At 44.5% G+C, this 25,882-nt stretch overlaps 1 long non-coding RNA gene across 3 annotated transcripts in view; it reads right to left on the bottom strand.

The window, feature by feature from the left end:
- LOC146835054 (uncharacterized) overlaps window positions 1–2,376 on the bottom strand; it is a 46,309-nt gene extending 43,933 nt beyond the window's left edge. The window contains exons 1-6 of one of the 3 annotated variants that reach the window (XR_014960370.1): window positions 2,315–2,376; window positions 1,474–1,566; window positions 1,275–1,382; window positions 1,086–1,174; window positions 936–999; window positions 183–494 (exon numbers count right to left, since the gene is read on the bottom strand). This is a non-coding gene — a long non-coding RNA (uncharacterized LOC146835054). Of the gene's footprint in view, window positions 1–182; window positions 495–935; window positions 1,000–1,085; window positions 1,175–1,274; window positions 1,383–1,473; window positions 1,567–1,893; window positions 1,994–2,314 lie in introns of those variants that run through there. The other 2 variants (XR_014960371.1, XR_014960372.1) reach the window with 2 other exon arrangements.
- Window positions 2,377–25,882: the final 23,506 nt, after the last annotated feature.

Genomic DNA, 25,882 nt, shown 5'->3' with positions numbered 1-25,882 from the left:
TGGTTAGAAAGGAGGAGAGCAAGTCATGGCCCAGGTCGACAACCCCTATTCCTGAAAGCCGTTCTAGCAAAACTGCATGGCTTACCACGTAAAAGTCTGCAGATAGGTCCAAAAGGTGCGCAAAATAACAAGGACCCCCTGAATATAAGAAAATAAAATATAATTCCTAGGACAGGGTAAAACACAGTGCAATAATAACTTCCTAGGCAATTAGTATATTTAATAAAATGATACCTAAAGCATGTCCAATTAGTGTAGCAGCACAATATTTAAAAATGTCACAATAATTTTTATTATTAATATGATTCTCACGGAATCAGAGAAAAATATACAATTTAAAAAAACAATTCGACAATACATTTGTACATAATATAAACATTCAATGTAATAATATTTTTCAAGTTACAAATAAAAAAATATGTCAGTGGCCATATAATTATCTTCTACGCGCGTTTCGGCGAAAAGTACGCCTTCTTCAGGAAAAGCCTCAATTCCTGTAAATTAAAAAAAGGCAAATACTTAAGATAGTGTTACATAGGTGATTTTTTCCTTTTTCTTTGTGACTTTTACAACAAATTCTGGCTATAAGGTCTAATGGACATTTTATACAATAATAAGTGAAAACAAGAATGGAAAAAAGAAATTGACAATTATATACAGTAACATTGTGCATATTATTGATGTATGTCTATCTGATGGATGCAGATAGGGATAAAGAGAATTGAGATGAATGGCTAAGAGGGAAAAAGGGGAAGAGAATAGTGGATGGAAAGGAACAGGATGTGAAAGAAAATAAAATAAAAGAAAATGGGATATGTAGGTGATTGGACACCTGAGAATGAAGTGTAAACCCGAAGTAGATGGGTATTCATAATAAACAAAGATGAAGGAAGGGGACAGGGTAATTGGATGTCGGGAAAATAAACAATGCTTACTTCAAGTTGCAGCCTAACGGGCACATGAGAGGTGGAGTGGTTATCTAGAAATCGATCTAACGACCTGTAATAATCAAGAAGCAGTGTGTAAGAGAATTAGTAATAATAGAAAAGATGTACATGTGTGTGTGTGAGGTTCTAATTAAGTACCTGGTATTAGATGCAAAGCTGTAAACGATTAAATCTTATAGTAGATGAAAAAGAGGATTCAATAATAATGTTGGAGGATGTCGTGGAACCTACAATTGCAATAAAAGGCATTTATTAAAATTTTTAATTCAGTTCCAAAAAGAGAAACAAGGTTATTAATGGTCTCTATACAGAATGGTGTATATGTACCTGTTCTGTGATACAAGTAAGTGTACGATGTAAAGGTCAGATTCTTATCGTTTAATCAAGTCGATGATAGTTCGTGGATGCAGGATATTCTTTCTGTAGAAAATGATGCTGAAATAGGAGACCCAAAATGTATTGTTATAGTAGGTGGGTGCCTATGGGTACCATTAGTTCTCAATTTCATGAATATTTCTCTGTTTACCTTTTATTTGTAATTGTCTGGAGGATATTTCACATGCGATATTCAGACAGATGCCGTTTGGATGACGGACATAATATTGGTGAAACAGATATCCTAGAGCAAAAAGGAAAAAGAGGGACATGGATAGCCACAAGGAATATATATTTTATAAATATTTAAGTAGCCAAAATGACAAAGTTAAACTGAATTTGGTTAAATCTATTAATGAGAGACTAGTTGTAACAATATTTTGGAGGGTAGAATGTTTGCAAGTCAGCTTGTGACAAGGAGATTTTCATCGAGGGTGAGTCTATGAACGTAATGTAGCGAACAGATTTACCGCGTCAAAGGTCTATGCTCAAATCGAGTATTAAATCTACTTTTATCTAAAGGATGCAGAGGTTTGCAGGTTGGACCTTGTATGCTGGGGATATCGTTTACCTGATTGACAAAAAATTGAAGTGCTGATTACTTCTCCATGGTCACAGGCTCAGCTAGATGTCAGGTGAGTAAACGGTGATGGCGGGAATATCGCGCGTTTAAGTATTCTAGTTGCACTGATGTAATTAGGTGAAATTTATTGTGCGTGCTACGTCAGTAGCGTGTGGGCGGGGCCATTACTTATATCACCATGGATATATAATGCTTGAGCGGAATCTCTATTTTATTCATAATGGATACGTGGAATGTAATAAAAAGAATTAAGCTAAAATAAACATCAACTAGTAAATGTGATAACAATATAGCGAACGATGTTGCCGCTTCAAAGGTCTATTCTGAGATCAAGTATGTTAATTTACTTCTATCTAAGGTATGTCTGGATTCGCAGATAGAACTCTATAATACTAAGGATAGTCTTTACCTGATCAACGAGGAGATGAAGTACCGATTACGTCTTCATTGCCGCGAGCTTAGTTATGGGCCTGGTGAGTAAACGGCAATGGCAGGATTATCGTACGTTTAAATATTCCAATTGCGCTAATGCAATTGGATAAAACTGGTTCTAGGTGCTACGTCAGTAGCGTGTAGGCGGGTTCATTACTGTTAACCCGATAAATGCATACTGTGTGGGCAAGGTCTCTGCTATGTTCCCAATGGATACATAAAGTATGATAAGTATCAATCGACAAAGAAGGTAATAGCCATTTGTGCCTATATAAATATATGAGCAAGTACCTTATATGGGATTATCTTCCTGGTGAGGATTGATACGTGAATATAATCCTGTATAAGTAGTACCCAGTGTGAGTAGCTGCTGGAGGTGCCGAGAGCTACAAAGGGATTGTTTGGTGTATATAGGGCTGCGTATAACATTAATGGATATTGCTGATATGATACTGTCAGTGAAATAAATAAATATAAACATAGCTATATATCCATAGTTTGACAAGCAATAGTCCAGGTATGGATAGAAAGAAAATATTAGTTCAATCACAGTAAGATTAATTGGTGAACAAATGTACTGAGTGGTCATATCTTGTGTGGGGACAAAGGATGCGAATATAAATTTTATCTATTGCATCTTTGTTGTCAGTATGGATAATTAGATGATTGCATTTTCCCACGGCAGATCACTGTTAAGACCATTGCGAAAGGTGTCTAAAAGATCCAAAAAACTTCTCGTTTTTTTCGCACTGCAGTCCCTCCTTGAGTATCAGCTATATTGATTTTTTCCAAAATGCGCCAGCGTAACTCATGTGGTTGATGTTGTGCCTGAACAAAATGTTTCACCAGAGGGGCTAGAAGCTTCTTAGTTTTAATGGCAGAGCGGTGTTCTGATATATATCCTAATGTGTATGGCTCAATGTGTATGGCTCTTGCGGTCTCGCCTACATATCCTAGTTGACAGGGGCAAAGGATTAGATAGAATACATTCTGGGTCTTGCAATTCCACAAGTTCGTGGCTTGGATTTTAAATCCATTGTGGATCAAAATTTCTCCAGATTTAATGGAGTCACAAGATTTATAGTTAGTGCATCGTATCGTTCCTTTAATGGGAGCTGCACCATGGATGGATTTTTGGATAAATGGTGCTTGGGAATTTTGGCTGGTGAATTTCGAGTGAACCAGGATGTCTTTAAGATTTTTATTTTTGCGATAGGCATATACTGGTTTTTCCAATTTTTTATGGTTGGTCGCAGCACAGTTAATAATATGCCAGTTGGTGTTGATAATGTGTTTTATTTTGGTGTTTAAGGTTGAATGTTTAGTGACACATACAAGTTGTTGATTTGTGTCTTGTATCTTAGGTCTTAGTAGATAATCCCTATCGTAATATCTGGCTCGTTTGTAGGATTCTCGAACGAGTCTATGAGGATATCCTCTCTCTAAAAATTTCTTTTTCATTTCCACTGCTTGTCTGTCAAAATCAGCGAGGTTGGAGCAGTTACGTCTGACTCTTAAAAACTGAGAAAAAGGGATGCTGTCTTTTTGGCTTCTGGGATGAAAACTATTGAAATGTAAAAGTGTATTTCTGGCTGTTGGTTTGACATGTAAATCTACTTCTAGGTGACCACAGTTATTCCTGATAAGAATGTCCAAAAATTCCACTGTTGTGGTGTAACTATTTGCAGTGAATCGTAAATTGGGATCTGTGAGATTAAGCCATTGTAGATATTCAGATAATGTGTCTTCTCCCCCAGTCCAGATAAAGAAGATGTCATCAATGTATCTGGACCAGTGGGAGACAGATTAAAAAAATGGGGCGATGTCATTGTGGATGAACTTGTCTTCCCAATGAGCCATGTAGATATTAGCTATGGATGGCGCCACGGAAGCGCCCATACTGACGCCTTTGGTTTGATGGAAGATATGATCCCCAAAGCTAAAAAAGTTTTCAGTCAAGATGATATGAAGACATTCTAAGATGAATGGTTTTGAACAAGGAATTTTAAATTTATCTATGAACCACGATGTGGCTTCAATGGCTTCATTTTGGGGAATATTGCTATATAGGGACTCTATGTCCAAAGTTACAAGGACATCATGTGTTGGGTTGAATGGTATGTTTTCTATTTTGTTGATCATGTCTCTAGTATCTTGTATGTATGACATGATTTTAGAGATATAAGGTCTTATTATATTATCTGTGAATTTAGAAAGTGGTTCCGTGATTGTGCCATTGGTGGAGACTATGGGTCTATATGGTGGCTGATCTAGGCTTTTATGAATTTTTGGAACACCATAGATGCATGCTGTGTTTTTTGGGGGAATAGTTGAGATAGTCAATCTCTTTGTTGGTGATATGTCCCTCATTTAGGGCAAACTTAGTAAGGGTAAGGATCCTTTTTTCTATTCTAGAGATAGGATTCTTTTTGGTGCTACGATAAAATAGTTGATTTTCTAGCATTGTAAGCATGTTTTGTTCATAGTCAGCTGTATTTAAGACTACAATGCCTCCTCCTTTATCACAACATTTAATTGTGAGTGTTTTATCATTGGTGATGTTCTTCATAGCTGGAAATTCCTCTCTGTTTAAATTATAAATGGGTTTGGGTATAAATTTGAGATTTTGCTCCAATTGTTTTAAAACTACATTTTCAAACATGGATACTTCAGGTCCTACTTGATCTAATGTCGGTGTGAATGTAGATGGTAAAGAAAGTGTGTTATTTCTGAGAGTTTCATTTTCTGAGTCTTTATTATCTTGGAAAAAAAATTTGAGTCTAATTTTTCGAAAAAAGGCATGTATATCCTGGTATAATTCAAATTTATTGACAAAAGAATGAGGGACATAAGATAGACCTTTTGCTAAGAGACTGGTGCTAGGGGTGTCTAGTGGATTTGATGATAAATTGAAGATGGGTATTATATTCCCTGTTTCCAGTATTGCCGGTTCCTTGTCTCTAAAAGATATTGGGGATCTGGTTGGTAGTGGGGTCCCTGGTAATTTCCTCTGAATTGGGGTTGTGGTTGAAACCTGACTCTTTGTCGTCCTCGGCGGGCTCCTCGATGACCTAAAAAAGACTGATGCGGATTTTTGTTTGAATTAAATGAATTGTATGTGTTGCTAGTGTCCTGTTGATGTATGCCACTTTCACTGTCTGAGTCTGATGTATCAGAGAAAGTCATGACTTTTTGATGTCTTGCTGTTTGATCATTTGTATATTGATTTTGTTTATAAAAATCTTCATGAAGATATGGATACGTTCTATCTGGTGTACAGTATCTTTTATCTTTAAATAGTTTATCAGACTTTCTTTTATTCAAATATTCAGTGAAGGAGGCTAGTTCTTTGTTTGACTCTTCTAATTTTTTTAAAGCGTCTTCCAAAAGGACCTCTGCAGCCCTCCCTCCGTTGTCCATAATATTTCTGATCTCCTCGGCGACTACAACCAGAGCTGATTCTGTGCCGTGGTTGGTCCTAAATCCAAACTGAACCTTGTCCAAGAGCTGATTATTCTCTAAAAACTTGAAAAGAGTATTATTAAGGTGCTGTTCTAAAGCCTTTGCTGGGTCGAGCAAAAGTGATATGGGTCGATAGTGTTTTACTTCTGTGGGATCAAGCGCCTGCTTCTTCAAAAGGAGAAGAATAGAAGCTTTTTTCCAATCTGATAGAAAAGAGCCTAACATTGATAAAAGCATTCAACAAACTTGATAAAACTGGTGCTATGGTGGTCACTCACTACTTCTTGTAACACTTTAGGCGGACAACGATCAGAGGGGGCACCTGATTTGGTGCGGCTAATTAAGTCGAGGACTGATTCAGTGGACCGAAGAAGGAAACGCCAAGTCAAATGTGTCCAAGGTGGCAGACTCTGTGCCTGGGCCCCTTGAACTTCAGGCTGCGTCGAAGTGCATGTAGACTGCCTCCACTTTGTTTTTAAAAAAACTCGCCCAACTTGTCGCAAAGTGATTGAAGCCAGTCAATACGACATTGGCAGCTGGTGATTATATTCCCCTCTGGCAAATGGGCTAGTGTTTGCCCAACCAGTGGCGGTAGTCAAGGCCCAAGACAATGAGAATATTTTCTCTTTCACCTTTCAGATGAAAATTCCTTCTGCACCAGGAAGATGGAAGCACAACATTTCTCAAAGTTTGAAAACAAAATCTAAATTTGCGAAGCACGTGCCTTCGCAACTTCTGCCACTGCCAAAAATGGCAGAGGCATGCCTTTGTTGACATTTTACAAAGTTCAAATATTATATTGGTTAGTAATTAAAATTAAGAAAGAATAAACATCTCTTACCACCGTTGCCAGTTGCACTTTTCTTCCCACCACGCTAATGGGCTGTTATGGCACTACAGAGGCAAAATGACGGTATAAAAACTCACACCAGGCGGATAGTTTATTATACTTTCTGTCCCATAACCCCAGCTCACTCATTTATTATTCCATAAATATATATTTTTCTAATGCACCTTGCGACTGTCTTTAACCCAACACCGTTGAAAAAATTATGTTTCATTATCATTTAGAAAACAATGCATATAATTTTAATAGCAGTAAAAGAACATCAAACAATAATATGGAACCAACATTCAAACAAATCATAAAGTTAGCACCATGCTACCATTAGTCCGAACTGACTTACCGGCTTTCCAAATAAATACACCATGCATAGAACCCATCTCTCCCTACTGACAAGCATTTACCACATCAATTAGGTATTCTAGGTCAGACATTTAGAAGGGCTATAAATAGTATTTCATTCCAATATTTACACAGCACCTACTACCACAATGTAGGGTGCTGATGCCTTTGCCTACATGGGTAGAATGCTACAACGTGTGGGGTTGGTTGCCCTGAAATAAATCTAAGGATCTGTGATTGGAGAAAGAGACCCTACTACAGGTGACACTGCACACTGACGTCCTTTACTTTAAGAGTGGGCTGTTTCTGCAGGCGGTAATAAACCAGAGGAACTCGATGAGGCTGTAGAGATGAGACTTTAGTGAAGACTGCAGCAGAAAGTCCCCCACTGCGACTTTACTCCTCCGAAGGGTACAAAAGTGCATAACACGTGTTGAAGGCTACACTGCGCGGGCTGCACTTGAACAGTCTTGCCACCACCATCTATGATTGAGAACTAATATGCACCAGAATGCACTGTGGAGCAATGAGACGGGATTGGTAGCCAGTGAGCCCCACCCTTTTATAATGATGCTGGCTTTTTGGAGGCACTACTGGGTGTTGTACTCTATGCAGCTGCAGCTGCAACATTTCATTAAGATACACCATAGACTTGTAGAAATGCATTAAGGCTGCATAAGATGCTCTGTCTGTCAATGTCATTTCAAAGTCCTAAACGCTTTTGCACTGAAATTGAGGCAGCATTTTGAAGGATCCATAGGACGAGCAGATCATCAAGTCTAGGGTTCTCCAAAGTCGGTTATGGAGGGCCGAATCCCGGCCAGATTTGTAGTATATCCCCATTTAGAAAAAGGTAGTTATCTTAAAAATCTGGCATGGATCCGGCCCTCCAGGACCGACCTTGGAGAACCCTGATCTAGTCTACCTCTCCTACTCCAACCTGCACCGAACTGCATAACCTCTGCTGGGCTTTCAGTGTTCCCAGAAGTGTCCATGAATAGGACCTGTGGCTCGCTGCCACCACCAATGCATCCTGGATGAACTGCTCTGGGTTTCCAAGCTACAATGAACTTCCACAGTGACAAGTGGGGGAAGTTAAAACCCACAGATGGGGTACACTATAGGATTGATCTATAGGAAGAAAAATGCTAAAAAATGCATATTTTATGTTAATTATTTCCATTTAATTCTCTTTAAACCATGCTCGCTAGATTTTTTTTATGCACAGGGATTTAATGAAAGACTCTTAAGTTTAATGCTTCTTTACTTTTCTGGGATCGTCTGTTAGGGATGCCAAGTGTTGTTAAAAATGCACAGAAGCAAGTAAAGATTTACTTAAGATATCCAATTAAGATTCCTAATCAGGATTCATCAAAGCCTTCTAATTAGCAGGGTTTGTTAAAGCTCATTGTTTTCCCTTTAATGGCCACAGGACATCTAAATGGTTTTAAATTATGTACCAGGGGCCTGTAATCAGTATATTGAACTGCATTAATTGTTAAACGCAGCTAATAGCTTGTGCTTCCTGATAGAAAGTGCTAATAACTGGAGGCAGAGAACTCATCATGGCCGCCTTGGTAAAAGGGTGGGGGGCATTTTGTCTCTGGGTGTCTCATTCGGTTTTGGTAATTAGATTCTACTGGATTATCCGATCCAGATCTTTATTCAGTTTACTCTGTCAAATCTAGTTTGCATTTTAAATGGGAAATAGACAAGAAAAGCAATTTATCTCTTGACTGTGTTAAACTGATGCACTTTCTTGGACCTTTCAGAATTGAAACGGAGATTGAAGAGTATCCTTCCCTCTTCAATCATAAATAAAGACCTCAACTCAATACGGCGGTTTCAGGTGCACTTACCAGCCCCTCGCTATGCACACGTCAGCACGATATCGCTTCATGGCTGCAGCACGTGCCAGGTTTGATGAGCACCAGGCATTCCTCATATTTGGACAGCAAGGAGGATGCTAACAAATTGCCTCCTCCAGGAGTGATGAGTGTGTAAGTATTGGTGAGTGAATGAGTTCTTGTATGTCTGGGGAATCTACAGTTGTGTGATTGGCAGACCATTCATCTGTCAGTGTTTATGAGTTCAATAGTTGAGGAGTTAGGGTCAGAAAATGAGCTGGACTTTTGAGAACACGAAGCTGCACTGACTGCAGCTGAACTGCCAGGGAGCAATGCTGCTGAGTCTCTGAACCACTGTGATGTCGTGACCATGACGCGATACGCCTGGGCGTACGCGTCAGGTCACGTGAGGAGTTACAATAAAAGGCAAGTCGCTCACGCACGTACGCCAGAAAAGGCTGCGGCGGCGGACTGAGTAAAATATCAATACTGTCCCCGTGTTGTTATTGCCAGCGCCGAGGCCCACTGTCCCACAGCGCGGTAAGCACCCAACAGGTGGCCCTACGACACCACATAAACTGGCGACGAGGGTGGGCGTGCCCTCGCTGACGCGGAGTGCGCGGGTGTGGCGGCCGCGAGCGATTCTTCACTCGTGGCGCTCGTGCCCCTGCGCGGCATCACGATCGGCTGTTGGTGCCTCCGGTGACGGGTCCGGTGCTCTAAATACATTGCGCTGCTCGGCGGAGCTCCGAGAAGGCGCGTGCACGCGTGGGTGGTGCTCACCACGAGTGCCACGTGGCCCAGGCCTGCAAAGCAGCCGTAACGCTGATACGAGGGAGGTGACCGGAGTGTGCTGCCAAGTGCCCCAGGAGTGGACTGTGCCTCGCGTGTGCTGCACTGAGCACTGAAGGAGGCGTGTGCTGCAGGGAGAGAGCCAGCCCATCGATGGTGCCCGTGAGTACTGGTGGCTGAGTGTCTGAGGCCCCAAGGAGGGAGCGCATCGCGTGCACACGCTGGGGGTTGGACCTGTCTCCCTCTGCATCATTCAGGAGGACTGGTCCCCTTATCAAGGGGGGTGCAAAAGGGGGAGAACACCCACGTGACCAGCTGGTCTCGCCTGGCAGTAGCAACACACGCACGTCATGGCAAACATACCACCTGTTGAACCATTCACAGTGGAGGGGTCCCCGTCTTCAGTGGCGGCCAAATGGAAAGATTGGGAAGATAGGCTACGCATATTCTTCGAAGCTACCAAAGTCCATAGAGACCAAAAAAGGGCGATGATTATCCACCTAGGAGGAAAAGACACTCACAATATAGTCAAGACGCTCGCAGAAGCCACTCCCAAAACTCACCTGACGCTGATAGCCGCCCTGAATGAACACTTCGAACTGATGGCTAACCGCGACTATGAACGATTCATATTCCGACAAGCGCGCCAGCTTCCCGAAGAATCGTTGGATAGGTTTCACGCTCGCCTCAAGAACCTCGCGGCCACATGTGGTTTCCGGGACGAGACCGAAGAAATTTGAGGGCAAATCATCAGGGATGCGCGTCAGCCAAATTGTGCGAGCGCATACTGGAAGAATCCGGTAAACCATTGGCGGAAATCTTGACGATGGGTCGGACCAAAGAGCTGTCGAAAGCGCGGGCGGCGCACATGGAGGCGGCTCTTCAAGCGCCAGTGAAGATTGAACCTGTTAATGCGGTGTCTGCAAGGCCTACGCAAAAAGGGGGCAAGAAAGGGGCGGGAGCCACTGCTCCAGAACAGCCAAGATCGTGCGGGTACTGTGGGGGACCGCCACATGCGGCGGCGGAGTGTCTGGCAAGAGGGAAGAAATGCTCGGGGTGCGGGCGTTTCAATCACTTCGAAAAGGTATGCCGGTCAAAAAGGTACCGCAAGCCCCGTCCAGCAGCAAACGCCATCAAGGAAGGAGAGCCGGTAACCAGGACATGGATGACGTTGAAGAAGAGGAAAGGGTGGTGCACAAAATCCATATGATAGGTACTGCCACACGCAAAGCAAGACGCCTACCACAGTGCAACATTCGGGTAGGGTCGCAAGACGTCAACGCAGTTGTGGACACCGGAGCCACTATCAACATCATGGCTGCCACGCTGTACAGCACGATGCACCCGAAACCAACTCTACATCTGTCAACGATAACAGTGTTTGCATATGGCCACGAAGCACCGTTGAGAGTGCGGGGACGTTTCAGGACAGTCATATCTCACGGAACCCGGTCGGTCACCACCAACATTTACGTTACGGAGGATGGCCAGGGAATGCTCCTGGGATGCCGAGCAGCAGAGGACTTGGGAGTTGTGACATTTGCATTCGGGGTGCACCAGGAGTCCATGCACCACATCCTGGGCGAGTTTGAAGAGGTGTTCCAAGGGATTGACAAATTTCGAGGGAAAGAAATTCACCCCCACATCGACCCAACAGTCCAGCCGGTCGCCCTGCGACACCGGCGGATAGCATTCCACCTCAGGCCGTTGGTGGAGGAAGAGCTCAAGAAGCTTGAAGCGGCTGGAATAATCGAGAAAGTATCAGGCCCCACCCCATGGGTGTCCCCCATCGTGGTTGCCAGGAAGCCCAAGCAGCCGGGTGCGGTGAGAATATGCATCGATATGCGACTCCCCAACGTCGCGATTAAGAGGGAGCACCACATCACTCCCACCATCGACAACCTCATAGGGGAAATGGCTGGCGCCCGGTGGTTCTCGAAGTTGGATCTCAGGTCGGGATACCACCAACTAGTACTAGACGAAGCCTCCCAAAATATTACAACTTTCTCTACACATGTGGGACTCAGGCGGTACACACGATTAAGCTTCGGAGTGTCGAGTGCCGCCGAGGTATTTCAAAACGTGATCCAAGAGCTCATCGCTGGAATCCCTGGGGCGATCAATGTCAGCGATGACATTATGATCCACGTGAAGACTGTCCAGGAACACAATGAACGACTGCTCCAAGTGCTGCGCCGAATTCGAGAGGCTGGCCTCACGCTACATCGAGAAAAGTGTGAGTTCCTGTGCAACAAGTTGCAATTCTTCGGGTATACTTTTTCAATGGAAGGGGTAAACCCGGATCCCGAGAAGGTGAGGGACATCAAAGACGCGGCCGCTCCCACCAATGTCACAGAGGTTCGAAGCTTCCTAGGGATGGTCAACTACTGTGGAAGATTCATCCCGGACTTGGCAAATCTGACAGTCCCCCTAAGAGAGTTGACCAAAGAATCCACCCCGTGGACATGGGGCAGCGAGCAAGCCCAGGCATTTGAAAGGATCAAGAAATCGCTCTCAGAAGCAACGACACTCGCGTTCTTTGATCCTGCCAAACTCACCTTAATCGCCGTGGATGCTGGTCCGGTCGGACTGGGTGCCGTTCTCCTCCAAAGGAAGACGCCTCAAGAAGAGTGGGCTCCGGTGGCCTTCGCGAGCAGATCACTCACCGAGACGGAGCAAAGGTACTCACAAATAGAGAAGGAGGCCATCGCGATTCATTGGGGCTGTCACCATTTTCATCTGTACGTGTACGGAAAACCATTTGTAGTGGCGACAGACCACAAGCCCCTGGTGTCACTATTCTCGGGAACCTCAACAAAACCACCACCACGAATTGAAAAGTGGATGCTGCAGTGACAAAACTATAATTGCAAGATAGAATACAAACCCGGGTCAAGGAATCCGGCTGACTACCTATCCCGCCATCCTCGGAAAGTCCCATACCCATCTCCATTGCTAGCATCCAGCAAGCCACCAGCCAGGACGAGTGTCTGCAACGGGCCAAGAAGGCGGTTCAGAACAACAGTTGGAATCGAGCAAAGGAAGAATGGAAGAGTTTGACAATGGTGGCACAACAGATAATGGACAGCTTATATCATGTAAGAGATGAACTCACTGAGGACAACACCGGGTGTCTGCTGCGGGGGCACAGGTTGGTCATCCCGACATCACTGACCCAGAGAATGGTAGACTTGTCCCACGTAGGACATCAAGGCATGGTAAAGACCAAGTCGAGACTTCGCACAAAAGTCTGGTTACAACTCATGGATGACCTCGTGGAGGCCACCGTTCGGGCCTGCCACTCGTGTCAAGTCACCGGGGAAGCACCTCGACCAGCCCCTGTCATCATGGAGCCTCGGCCGAGAGCCCCGTGGTCTCAAATCAGTGTGGATTTTGGCAGTCTGCCGGATGGGCGCCACACTCTTGTGGCGATCGACGACCACTCAAAATACCCTGAAGTGGAGATACTGTCGGTCCTCAGTGCAAGTGAAGTCATCCCCAAGTTAGAGAAAATCACGGCAACCCATGGACTGGTGAAAGAGATCAGGACAGACAACGGGTCCCCCTTCCAGAGCCAGGAATTTGCCGCATATCTGCAAGCATTGGGCATACATCATCGGCGAATCACGCCCCGCTGGCCGCAGGCCAATGGGGAAGCGGAAAGATTCATGAGGACCCTCAATAAGGTAATACGCATAGCGCACGACAAGTCTCAGCCCGTGGAGTTGGCCATCTTCACTTTCCTTCGGAGCTATCGCCAGACACCTCACACAACTACTGGAGTGGCTCCGGCGCACCTTCTGATGGGAAGAGTTGTTACGGACACCATACCTCACCACCCTGAGTGGCGACCAGAAACCCCTGAGGACAGTGTCATTGATGCCTGACGACGGAGCGCCCATGCGCATGCCAACACACGGCGGAGAGCGGCGGTGTCCAATATCATCCCAGGGGATACCTTGCTCATAAAGAATAGGACACTCGGAAGTAAGTTCCGTCTGAAGTTTGAAAAAGAACCATGGACAGTAGAAACCGTCTAAGGAACTTGCGTCACTGCCACCCGTGGGAGGGAGAGGATAACCCGAAACGTGTCATACTTTAAAAGGTACAATCCACCACAAAGTGCAGGGGGTCTGGAGCAGGAAGCCCCCAGTGATAACCCGGGGTGTGCTGAAAGTCCAGTGAGAAATGAGGCCCCCCTAGATGATGCGACAGACCAGGCCACGCAACGGTCAGGTGAAAATGAGTTTCCAAGGTCTTCGCAGAAACAAGAGATGCCCAGCCCGGTCGGAAGTCCTGAACAACATGACCGCGGAAGCAGTGCTCCCAGCGAAGAACTGGGCGGAGGCCCAGGACGCTCACCAACCCGGGGTGCGTCACGATACAACCTCCGGAACAATCCAGAGCCATCCCGTCGCCTTAAGGACTACCTCACGTAAGACTGTTTTGGTTTAGCCACCTACTGGTAGTGTGAGTAAAGAAATAGTAATTATGGGGCGGGAAGTTTCTCTAGGCCCGGAAAAATTTAGAAAAGTTTGGTTTTGTGTTTGTTGGGGAGAAATGTGATGTCGTGACCATGACGCGATACGAGTGGGCGTACGCGTCAGGTCACGTGAGGAGTTTGAATAAAAGGCAAGTCGCCCACGCACGTATGCCAGAAAAGGCTGCGGCGGTGGACTGAGTAAAATATCAATACTGTCCCCGTGTCGCTATTGCCAGCGCCGAGGCCCACTGTCCCACAGCGCGGTAAGCGCCCAACAGGTGGCCCTACGACACCACAAACCACCATATTTGATAAGGGTAAAAGGAACAAATGATGGTCGGAATGCTGAACAATGCAAACATTCACCCCCAGTCACAAAGATCTGGGTTTAGTCCATTGTTCTTTTGCTCACCATGCCACCCCAGTTTGGACTCAGCCATATGCATATTAGTCTTGACCCTGTTCCTCATGGGAACAGTCCAGCCGGAACTGCCAAGCCAGGTTCTCCCTGGACCGAAACAAGCATCCTGGGACCGGTTTCGGGGCATCACCCCTCATAAATAAAATATAAAAGATAAAAAACAATAGATTTAGACCCATATTTTGGTACTCGGGTGAATGTAGGAAATTGTTCAGCATTCTGTCCATCAATTGTTCTTTTTTGCATTTGTCTCCCCCAGTGGCACTGGTATGCCCAGACATGAGTCCCGTGCTCTCCATGCCACTGGAGTCAAGCTAGCCTGACTGATGAGGGGTGATACTCCAAACCGGTACTAGGATGCTTGTTTCCTGTCCAGGAAGGACCTAACCTAGCAGTTCGGACTGGACTGTTCCCAGGGGGAGCAGGGTCGAGACTGATTTGCATATGGCTGGGTCTAAATGGGAATGGCATGGGGAGCAAAAAACACAAGGGATTTAGGCCCAGATCTCTGTACTGAGGTGAATGTATGGCATTGTTCAGCATTCAATTGTTCTTTTTTTATATTTGATAATGGTGGTAGGGGTCTGACATGGTCTCTAAAGGGAGGATTGAACCTGATAAGACAGATCTCCCGTCTGACTGGAAGAACTGGACCTAAGGGACCAAGCAGTGGACATTTGGACACTAAGCCTCATTGAACTACTGGTAGACAGATCCCCAAGGTATCTCTAGGTCACAGGGATCGTCTTCACCATACACAGAGGTGCTGAAGAAATGGCGGAATAGCTAGACCCAGAAACTCATGTTGATGGTAGGCAGTAAGTTAGAGTTGTGCAGTGAGTCACCACTAGGGCCTACCAGCTCTGTGGGCGAGTGTATGTAAAGCATTGGGAGCATACACTTCAAAGTGGGTTCTTACACATAGACCATGGTCAAGTAACATTGCCAGTAACATTTGCACTTCCCAATTGGGATCTTTGGCTCTGTCCAATATTTAGGTGGACTGGGAGGGACATTAGAGGAAACAATTTCATGTTGTATGTCAGTGCCTGTCATTCAGTAACCAGAGTCAATGTCAGACACTTCTAGGTCGGACCTCCACTCAAGGTATGTGAAAGGTCCCAATGCTGCAATATCCCCCTCTGAAATTGTCTCTGCTTTTGCAGAATCCTCCAGATTTGGTGAAACCTCTGGAGTGGTAGTATTCCACAACGACGACTCTATGATGGTTCTCCGATTGGAAACAATGCTGGCTCAGGGTATGGTCACAACTTGAGACTCTAGTGAAACCATAGCAGTCTTCGGCATGTTTCCTGAAGATGTACTGAGCAGTCTATTACTTTGTAAATGTGATAGCCCATTCTTCAGACCTCTCCTCTGGCTCTCACAGACCCCCATGCTCAAACAAGAGTGAAACGTCCTATGTCGCCATCGCTGATGTGTCTTTAGAGCTTTCTTATGTAACAGGAGCAATTCTCATTCAATGTGGCCTTAAGTCTGAGTTTGCTCCCATTTCTAATGTGTGGTTTTGGCTGCTGTCCAGCCCATGGAAGTTGAGAGAAAACACTATGGATCCAAACCCAGTGACCAAGTCCTAAGACCAGTTGGTTCCCAGGACATTTTGGTGATTTCAATACCCACTTTGTGTGACTAATTATACTAACCTAACTATACTAACTAACTGTGCCTCAAATAGAACCCACCTTTCTCATTAGATGTGACCAATTCTAAAAGAGTAAGTTCTGAGTTACAGAGGGAATATATTATTGTACTGTGTAACAGTATAATTCATAGTCTCTTGAATAATTAAAATTGCAAATCATGTATGGAAAACAGTTTCTGATAGGCACTCTATGTAAGGTTGTCATTTTATGACCAACACAGACACACAGAATAATATGCAAAATCTCCTTTGTTCTGCTACAATCACAAAAGTGAATCGATGTACTTTTTTATTTCAAATATTACATTTCCCTTGAGATCATGAATCTGCCCATTCACCTTTCAACCATTACAGAAATCCTCCTCTCTTTTGCTTTTCAGCAATAACGTGAATGACTGAGCAAACTACTGTAAGCTCAGCTAACAAGTAATAAACTTGCTGTCTTCAGTTACACACAGAACATATCTTCTGGACCATACTGTAAGAAGAGAGAAATCAGACAGTGTTAGACCAAGATGTTGTCTTTAGAACTCTGTGCCCTTTGCAACTGCTAACCAGAGCTAAAGTGATTGTGCTGTCTCCTTTAAACATGGTAAAATTGGCTTACTCCTAATTAATTTACTTGTAAGTCCCTCATAAAGTGCTACCACCTGAACCCAGGTCCTGTAAATTAAATGGTACTAGTGGGCCTGCAGCACTCCTTGTGCCACCCATTGAAGTAGACATTCTACAAATTTCTCATGTTTGCCACTGCATTCTGTCTTGCAGTTTTAAACTGCCGTTTCAAACTGGCAAATACATCTTTTTCTAGGCCTAAACATTTCTTTTTAATGCATATATAGACCCTAATTAGTCCATAGGGCAGGATTCATTGCATTTAAATGTCATCCTACAGACAAACTTCTACATAAATTTTTCGCTACTTTAGGGGTATGTTTCCCATGGGATAACCTTGGGTTACCTTACTACATTTAAGAAGTGATAACTTTTGATTTGATTGAGAGAAGATAGGAATGTCATGTTTGTACTCAGATTAATTGTAATTTAAAAGCCTCTTTAATGGTAAACTCAGATATTAAGTCACAATTTTGAAAATGACACTTTTAGAAAGCTGACAAATTCTTATGCTAACCATTTGGTGCCTGCAGTATGTGTCCTGGGTCACATGACTAAGTGCAGTTGGCAGTTGGCCTTTGTGTATTCCTCCAAGACAGTGGATAAAGGGGAACTAGGTATTGGCAAGATGGGCCATCATGCCAGGATGGAGGGGATGGAGCTGTTACCTGTCCCGCTTACATTTTGAAAGGGTTGCCTACAGCACACTCACAATAACGCAGCACTAGTAAATTCTCATCCTAGACCACTTGGAGCCCAAGCAGGGGAAGGAAGGAAATTTCCTGAACTAGATTTGGGGGAGGGTTCTAGAAGTTCACCCCACTTTAAAGGCTTGACCCAGATATAAATATTGGACCACCAGAACCTCTCTACATTTCACTCGTGGACCTGCGGAGGAACCCCCAGAAGGACCTCCTTGTACTTCAGAAGACTACCCTGCTGCTTGAGGCCTTATTTGTACCTCAGAGACTGCTCTTCTGCTACCAGAGGACTGCCTTGTTGCTTGAAGCTTGCCTTATACCCTCAGAGGACTGCCCTGCTGCTTGAGTCCTGCCTTGCTGCTTGATCCCAGGACTACCAGAGTGACTACAAGGGTCAAGGGCTGACTTCCTTTTCTGAGCTACAGGGACACAACAAGCTCCAGAGGCCTCCCTGCAACTTCCCAGCTGACCTGTACAATTGGACCTGGCTGAGCCCTGCTGGCCTCTGCTGGAGTGAGTTCCTGATCCTTAGCTAGCATCAGTTGAGATACTTCTGTAAAGAAAGGGAGAACTCCTAAAGTATTAGGCTCTTCATGACCGTGAGCTGGTGTGTTTGTGTCAAGATATTGCCACACACACTGACTATCAATGCGAAGTTCTGATGAACTTAACTCTACGTGATACAGCGACCACCAACTTTAGGTACCCATTTTATAATATAGGACTGTAAACAGGAACTTGTGGTGACTCTAGATAGGGGGAACACCTTGCATAAAGCCATAAAGATGTGAGAAATGATCAATGTTGACCATAATACCCTCTATTGATGATGTGGGTGGGACAGGAGGAATAAAACATCCTCTGCATATGCTGATTATATTTGACTTTTCCCGCCCTGCCTTCTTTCATCAATAGAGCGTGGTTATTTACATCCTTGACACCTTCATCTCACATCCTCAATTGCTTGTGGGAGACAGATTGTAGTGGACAAGGACTTCAAGGCTAACACGAATAGAAGGGGGGATAACAGGCAACCCTGCCGGGTACTCCAATGGATATAGAAATATAGAATGTATGTGACTGGAACCCCCGCAATTGCCATCTGCTGGGTGAGGCCATTGAGGAGTCGGACTTTGCTTAGAAAATCCTCCCTTAGTCCCATCTTGGACATAGTCAAACGCCTTCTCAGTGGCCGAAGAGAGGGCTAAATTATCCTCGCGGTCATCCTTTGTGTGCCAAACAACGTGCACTAGGCTTCAGAGGGGATTGCGTGAACAGCGAACTGGCACAAAGCCCACTTGTGACATGCGGATAAGTTGGAGGGTGACAAAACTCAGTTGGATTGCAATAATTTGGGAAATTATTTTCAAATCTACATTAATTAACATTGTCACATTCCATAGGATCCCTATTTTCATTAAGAAGTAGGTTACTTGGGGCCTGTTAGAAATGGGGTCTCTAGCTGGCAGTGGTTTGCATCCTGTCCAAGTAGGGACGCTCAATCTAGTCAGGGTGAAAGAGTTAAACACCCAAGATAACCCCTGCTCACCCCCTTGGCAGCTTGGCAAAGAGCGGTTAGGCTTATCCCAGAGGCAGTGTAAAGTATTTGTACACAGACACACAGTAACACTGTGAAAATACTACAAAAGGACTCCACACTAGTTTAGAAAAATAGCTAATGTTTATCCAAATATAACAAGACTAAAATGACAAAAATCCAACATACACAATTCAAGATATGAATTTCCAAAGATTAAATACATTTCAGTTTTTAAAGCTCAATGGTTGCACTTTATCAGGACAAAGTAGTTTGGATGTGTCAAAAATCGAAGGCGATGCGAGTCGCAGGGGAGGTGAGTCACCGAAAAAGTAGGCGATGCACCAGTTACTTGCTGCTACAGGGAAGGTGATGAGTTGGTTCCTTACTGCTGCAGGGGAGGTTTTCGGACACGCGTTTTTGGTTCCTTACTGCAGTGGCGTCGCTAGGGGGGCGCGGGGGTTGCGGACCGCACCGGGTGACACCATCATAGGGGGTGACACCATGTGGAGGTACGGGGCACGGAGGACTGCGTAGCAGCGCAACAGTTAATAAACCAGAAGTCGTACGCCCGCCCTCGCGCTGCCCTGCCCCTTGAAATATTTCCGTTTCCGGGCAGCGCGCACAATAGCACCTCAGACGGTAATTGTAATGACGCTGTTGTGCCATTTTTCTGTTCCAGTGGCTCGCAGTACCGAGCGCGCAGGCAAGTGGTTTCTCATCGCCTCACCAGTACCAGGGCACATATCGTAAGTGGGATGGGTCATGCGCGGCAAGGCGTTTGTTGTTTGTCACAGTATGTACTCAGCAGCCAGAGCTGGCCTGAAGAGCTGAACTGCTGGTGTCCAAGTGTCAGGGTGTTTCAGTATGTCTTGTTAACTTGTGAATACTGTTACGTTTGACCAAAAACTTTCATTAAACCTGAATAAATTCTGGCTCTTACTACAAAAAAATCTCTTTTTTACATGTATTAAACTTTTAACTGACGTCTACACAGTAACAGAATTTTTAGTAAATGAAGTTGCAGTAACTTCATTGAGAATGTAGTCTGTCTTTGTATATTTACCTTGGTCCCAGCTGAAACATTAGGTCGTCTTGTATTTGTAATGAACCATCTGCTAATGGGTTCAGTGCCTACTCAGAGTTACTTGAACACTACAGAAATGCAGCTGCAATGCAGTGCCATGCCATACTTATATTTGTGTACTAAAAATGTGGGAGACCTATGCAAACATTATTTGTATTACCATATTTTACTGAAAGCCAAAGCATGAATTGGACTTCTAGCATGTTTCACATTGGTACATCTACTGGCTCTTACTCTATATTCTGTTAGAAGAGAAAAATTCTACTCAGTCCTCCTAGTTGAGAGAGTTTAAAATGATCTGAGGGATGCTTAAAGAAGAACGATAGAAATTGATAATTTCCGTACTAGAACACGGGATGTTTTTAAAAAAAGCATATGAATACTTTCCTAAACATTTTTACGAGCAGACAGTGGTCCCAGAGACCACTGCCTGCTTGTAAATAATGTTTTTTTCGACATTCAGAGGCGAAGGAGTTACTTGCGGACCCTTTCTGTTTGCAAATGGTTGCCTCCAATTTTGTTTAGGTGGTAAAAGTGGCGTCACTAGGGGGGTGCGGACCGCAGGTCACCGTGAGTTACCGCACTTGGTGACACCAACTCTAGTGACGCTGCTGCCTTACTGCAATGTCGATGAAGAAATCGGCACCCAAGACGATGTGTTGATAGTAAAGTTGTGCTGCGTTGGTTCCACAGCATTGAAGCGGGTGCTGTGTCGGAGTCGGAGCGATGCGTCAGAGTCTTCGGTGATGCAGTGCTCAATACACCCGCATCAGCAGCTCTTCTGACATCCTGCGATGGAAAGCTGGGGGCTGCGTTGTAAACTGCGATTGTTGCATCAAGCAGGGACCATGCTCCAGTGCAGGCAGTGGCGATGCATTGAGTGTTTAAGCGATGCACCAGGTTTGGAAGGACCCCGGGAATCGATGCGTGGATTTTTCTTCTTGTTCCACCAGAACTCACTTCCATGGACCCATGAACTGGATTTGGCACTACTTGACAAGACAGGACACTCAGCAAGAGAGCTCAGGTGCTGGGAGTTGAAGTCTTTGATGTCCCTGAGACTTCTTAACAGGAGACGTGCTCAACTCAAGACCTTGGAGAACCTCAGAAAGCAGGATGTAGAAAGCAAAGTCCAGTCCTTTCACTCCCAGGATAGAAGCAGCAAGCAGCAGGCCAGCACAGCAAAGCAAACAACAAAGTGTCAGTCCCTCCTGAAGCAACACAGCTCTTCCTAGCAGATGGTCCTTAATCCAGAAGTGAGTATTTGATGTCAAAGGTCCAGTACTTATACCAATTTCAGCCTTTGAAGTAGGCAAACTTTAAAGGAAGGTCTTTGCAGTGCACAAGACCCTGCTTTTCCCTTTCCTGGCTCCAGGCATACTACAGGGGGTGAAGACTGCTTTGTGTGAGGACAGGCACAGCCCTAATCAGATGTCAGTGTACTCCTCCCACCACTCTAGCTCAGGAGGGCCCATCAGCCAGGTGATGGGCCATGTTATGTTATGTTATGTTAATAACTTTTATTAGGCGCACAGCTGCCCCAGCAAAGGGGCGTCCTGGCGCCTGATCAGATACACAACACAACAGGTCAAGGCTAAGAAAGAGAAAGATCAAATAGCAGAGGCAAACAGATGTGTTTTAATGGCGCGTCTAAAAAGAGTCAAGCTATTTAGGGCGCGAATGTGTAAAGGAAGGGAATTCCATAGATCAGCCGCCAGAACACGAAAAGAGCAACCTCCCATCCTACTCAGCCTGAACCTAGGCTTAGTCGCCAGATGGTAAGATTCAGACCTGAGAGACCGCGTGGTGCAGGGCATATCTCAGCTCCCTTTGTGTGACTGTCTAGAGTCAATGCACGAACAGCCCAACTGTCATCCTGGCCCAGAGTGTATTCAGAGACAGGCAGAGGAATAGAATCGTTAAAGTAAGGAAATGACAACTTTCTAAAGGTGACATTTTCAGACCTGCAATTTAAAAACAAACTTCTTTAAAATATTTATTTTTAAATGACAAGTCCAGAGACTCCAAACTCAAATTTTCTATCAGCTCCCACTTGGCAGATACACTTGCAAGATGTTCCAATGCAGCACCAATGCTAACCTATGGGAGAGATAGGCATTGCTGTAGTGAAAAAGGAAATTAGAAGTATTTCACTACCAGAACATGTAAAACACAACAGTACATGTCCTACCTTCAATATGCACTGCACCTTACCCATGGGGCTACCTTGTCCTACCACATGAGTGCCGTATATGTAATTAAAGGGAAGGTCTGGGCCTGGCAAGTGGGTGCACTTGCTAGGTCAAAATGGCAGTTTAAAACTACACACACAGACGCTGCAGTGGCAGGTCTGAGACATGCTTACAGAGCTACTCGTGGGTCGCACAATCAGTGCTGCGGGTACACTAGTAGCCTTTGATTTACAGGCCCTGGGCACACACTTTGCACTGAACTCAGGACTTACCAGTAAATCAAATATGATAATAATGAAGTAAACCAAATACCATTAGATTTCAGACAGGGAGCACTTGAACTTTAGCATTGATCATCAGTGGTAAAGTGTCCAGAGTCCTAAAACCGGCAAAAACAAAATGTCGCACACAGTCAAAAAAGGCAAAAAGACAGAGGAAACCACGTCAAAAAAAGGCATGTCTAACAGGGCCTTATTAGGTATGGCCCCTAGGGAGCCAGCCTCTATGACTTCCTGATATGCTTGTGTTAGGGCTGGAGTCAGTAACGTCTTACTGGCCATATAAAACTCGCCAGGGTACCCATCTTCCCCGGGTGATTTACATGTGGGCAAGGCTGAAATGGTCTTGGCTGTCTCCTCCTCTGTGAAGTCCACTTCGAGTTTGCCGGATCCTCAGCATTGAGGGTAGGAAGTTTCAATGTGGTGTTTTTTTGAGTGTTGGCTGACCTTCCGAGGCATAAAGGGATGTATAGAATGAGGTGAAATGATCTGTAATGTTGGATATGTGGATGAGCAATTCGCAGTAAGTGTTTTGGATCGCAGGGATGGCTAACTGGGATTCCATCTGATGCATCTATGCTGCCAAGAGACACCCCACTTTTTCTCCATGCTCATATCTCAACCACTTTAATTTGGACATTCTCAGCCACTTCTGTAAAAATCATATGTAACCTCTGCTTGGCAAGTTCAAGCTCCTTTCAGATTGTCTAAGTAGGAGTTATTGTATAGTGATCCTGGAGATCCCTGACCACCTTCTCCAGATGGCATAAATCAGCATGGGCCTTACATATTGCCATAGCCGAGTCACACCTCATCATCCTTCTCAATGTTGCCTTCCGCTCTGCCCAGAGAATGCTGTGTGAGCCCACCCTCATTAACACTAAGATAAGGGTGAATGCGATGTCAGAGATCTTCTTTTACCTTGGGCTGTTTATAGGCAAACCCTTTCATTCTCCGTCTAGTCAAATGTGGTGTCAACAGCACTTCGTCAATGTCTAATCTCACTGTGCTGTGGTGAGAGAGACTAGCCTCCAGTATGTCACAGTGTGTCATATCTGGCAGTAATTGTCCTTGAAAAATTAAGCAGTCAATGCATGACTGAGTACCATGTGTCTGGAAAGAAAAGAAAAGACCCTGTCTGTGGTCTGAAGTAGGCACCGTATGCCTTGTTCATCAGAGCATGATCTGACAACAGATCAGGGAGAAGTGCCTAATCATTGTGATTATGGATCTTGGGCCGTCCGGTTCTATCTAAAACAGTATCTAGTGTCAGGTTCCAGTCCCACCCAACGAGTAACAAAGGCTATCCAAACTTAAGGCTAATTAATATCATGGCAGTATGTATACTCTGTTGCAACGGCAATGGAGTGTACATATTGGCAAGATAAAGGTCCGCTCACCTGTTTTAGATGCAGGGTGCCCATATCTTTAATCACAGTGGAGACTGCGCCTTCTCCACCGTGATTAAACCCCTCTGACAGCCCTGTGGAGTAAGGGCCTTCATAGGCAGATCTCTAATTCCACCCATCTAATTTAGATGGGCAGGTTAAAGGTAATGTTTTGCTGCCCGTCATCACTGCCACAAAAACCCTGGTGGTAAGGGGCAGTGAAAATTGTTGAATGCTGCTCTTGCCATGGGAGAATACTCCCCTGTTCAGGGAAGCATTTTATTTTTTATTTTCAGCAAGAAAATTCCACTGTGGGATTTTCTTTATCAAAATAAAAAATAAAACAATTTGGTGCAGGGCTCTGTCATGCTGTTGGAGCCCAGTGCCAAACTGTAAACAGCATTGACAGAATTTGCAGTGACAACAGTTCTTGCCAATGTTCTAGAAATGACTGCCAACTTGGTGTTCATTTCTAAATTTTGCGGGTGGCACCTCCATCATGGAGACACCTAAATTAGGCCCTCAGTCATGATACTAGGGAGGCAGGCTAAGAAGTGGGTCTTGTCTGTGTTAGGAGAATAAATCGATCCAACGATCATTGTCCTATCAAGTATACAAAGCTTAGATAAGACATATCCTCCCTAATCATCTAAACAGGTTTTCAGTACCGTACAAGGAAACTGCACCCAATGAGGATTGCCACCCCACATTGCTCCGTGGAATTACGAGAGGGAGACGTTTTGCTGTTCACCCTCACCATCCTGCTATTACCCAACACAGTACCCACTCATTCCCATTTGAGTTAAGGTGCTCCTCCTGGGACAAATATGTTTCTCATATGAGGGCGACATCTACGTTTCATGTTAAAGTAGTGGAGGATCTTCTTACACTTTATATAATGTGACAAGCCATTAACATCTAAAGTAATCAGTGACAATAGTTTAGACATCCTAGTGTATTGGCGGTCAGTGGGATGCAGAGAGCACGCAGTCTATTATATGGGGGTCCTACTATGCACTATGTGATCAAAACTCTGATTCACCTAGGTAAGTACTGTAGAGCTGTGAAGAGAAACTGTGAAATCAGACAAGTCAGCAGACTACAAAATACTATGGGTCACATCAGGCGGTAGGTAGTGAATGGAAAGGGAATATAAATGATAAGGGGAAATAAATAAGGGGGAGGTGGACACCCACAAACACCCTAGAGTTAGTCAGCTGGCAACAATGTAGAGTAAAACTCTCAGAAGATGTTTGAGGGCAGAAGATCCAGGTAAGGGAAAATGGGAAAAACAAAAAGCTTTTCCTCTTGAGCAAACTCTTATTTTGAGCAGGCAGCACCAGCTAGCTCCCCTGCTCATATATCAAAAGTGTATGTAGCATCTTACATATGCAGGGGGTTCATACCTGACCCAGTGACTAACAGTGGTGTTATTCATATTATTAGGTGAGAATTTTCTACTATGTGAGGAGTGTACGTTTTGGAGGAAAAAGGTCAACGAAAAAAATGTGTTAGGCCATATCTGATAGCGAATGGTATGTATAGGTCTAAGCCTAATGTCCAGTTTCTATATCTATAAATAACTGACAGCTTTGTATCCCACCCCAATTGTTAAGTCTCTGAGGTCAGGCAGAGTAAAGGTCACTTTGGCAGAGTGGTAGACTGATGGCGGTCCACCCTATAACCAATCACAACACCGTTCTGTCATATTTAATTTGTCTTGACTTTATTTGGGCTACTCTCCTCCAGCAGCTGTGTAAGACATGATCCCAACTTGTCCCTGTCTTTGTGAAGGGCTTCCACCACCTGATGCAATCCAGTATAATCTGTATAATCAGAATCTTCGCACATTGAAAATGTTGATCTCTTATGCTTTTCTGGATGGCGAGATGA

Source organism: Triturus cristatus, chromosome 4_2 (genome assembly GCF_964204655.1).
Source record: "Triturus cristatus chromosome 4_2, aTriCri1.1, whole genome shotgun sequence".
Classification (NCBI taxonomy): Eukaryota; Metazoa; Chordata; class Amphibia; order Caudata; family Salamandridae; genus Triturus; species Triturus cristatus.
The sequence above is the reverse complement of the archived record's forward strand: the minus strand, read 5'-3'. Positions and strand labels throughout refer to the sequence as shown.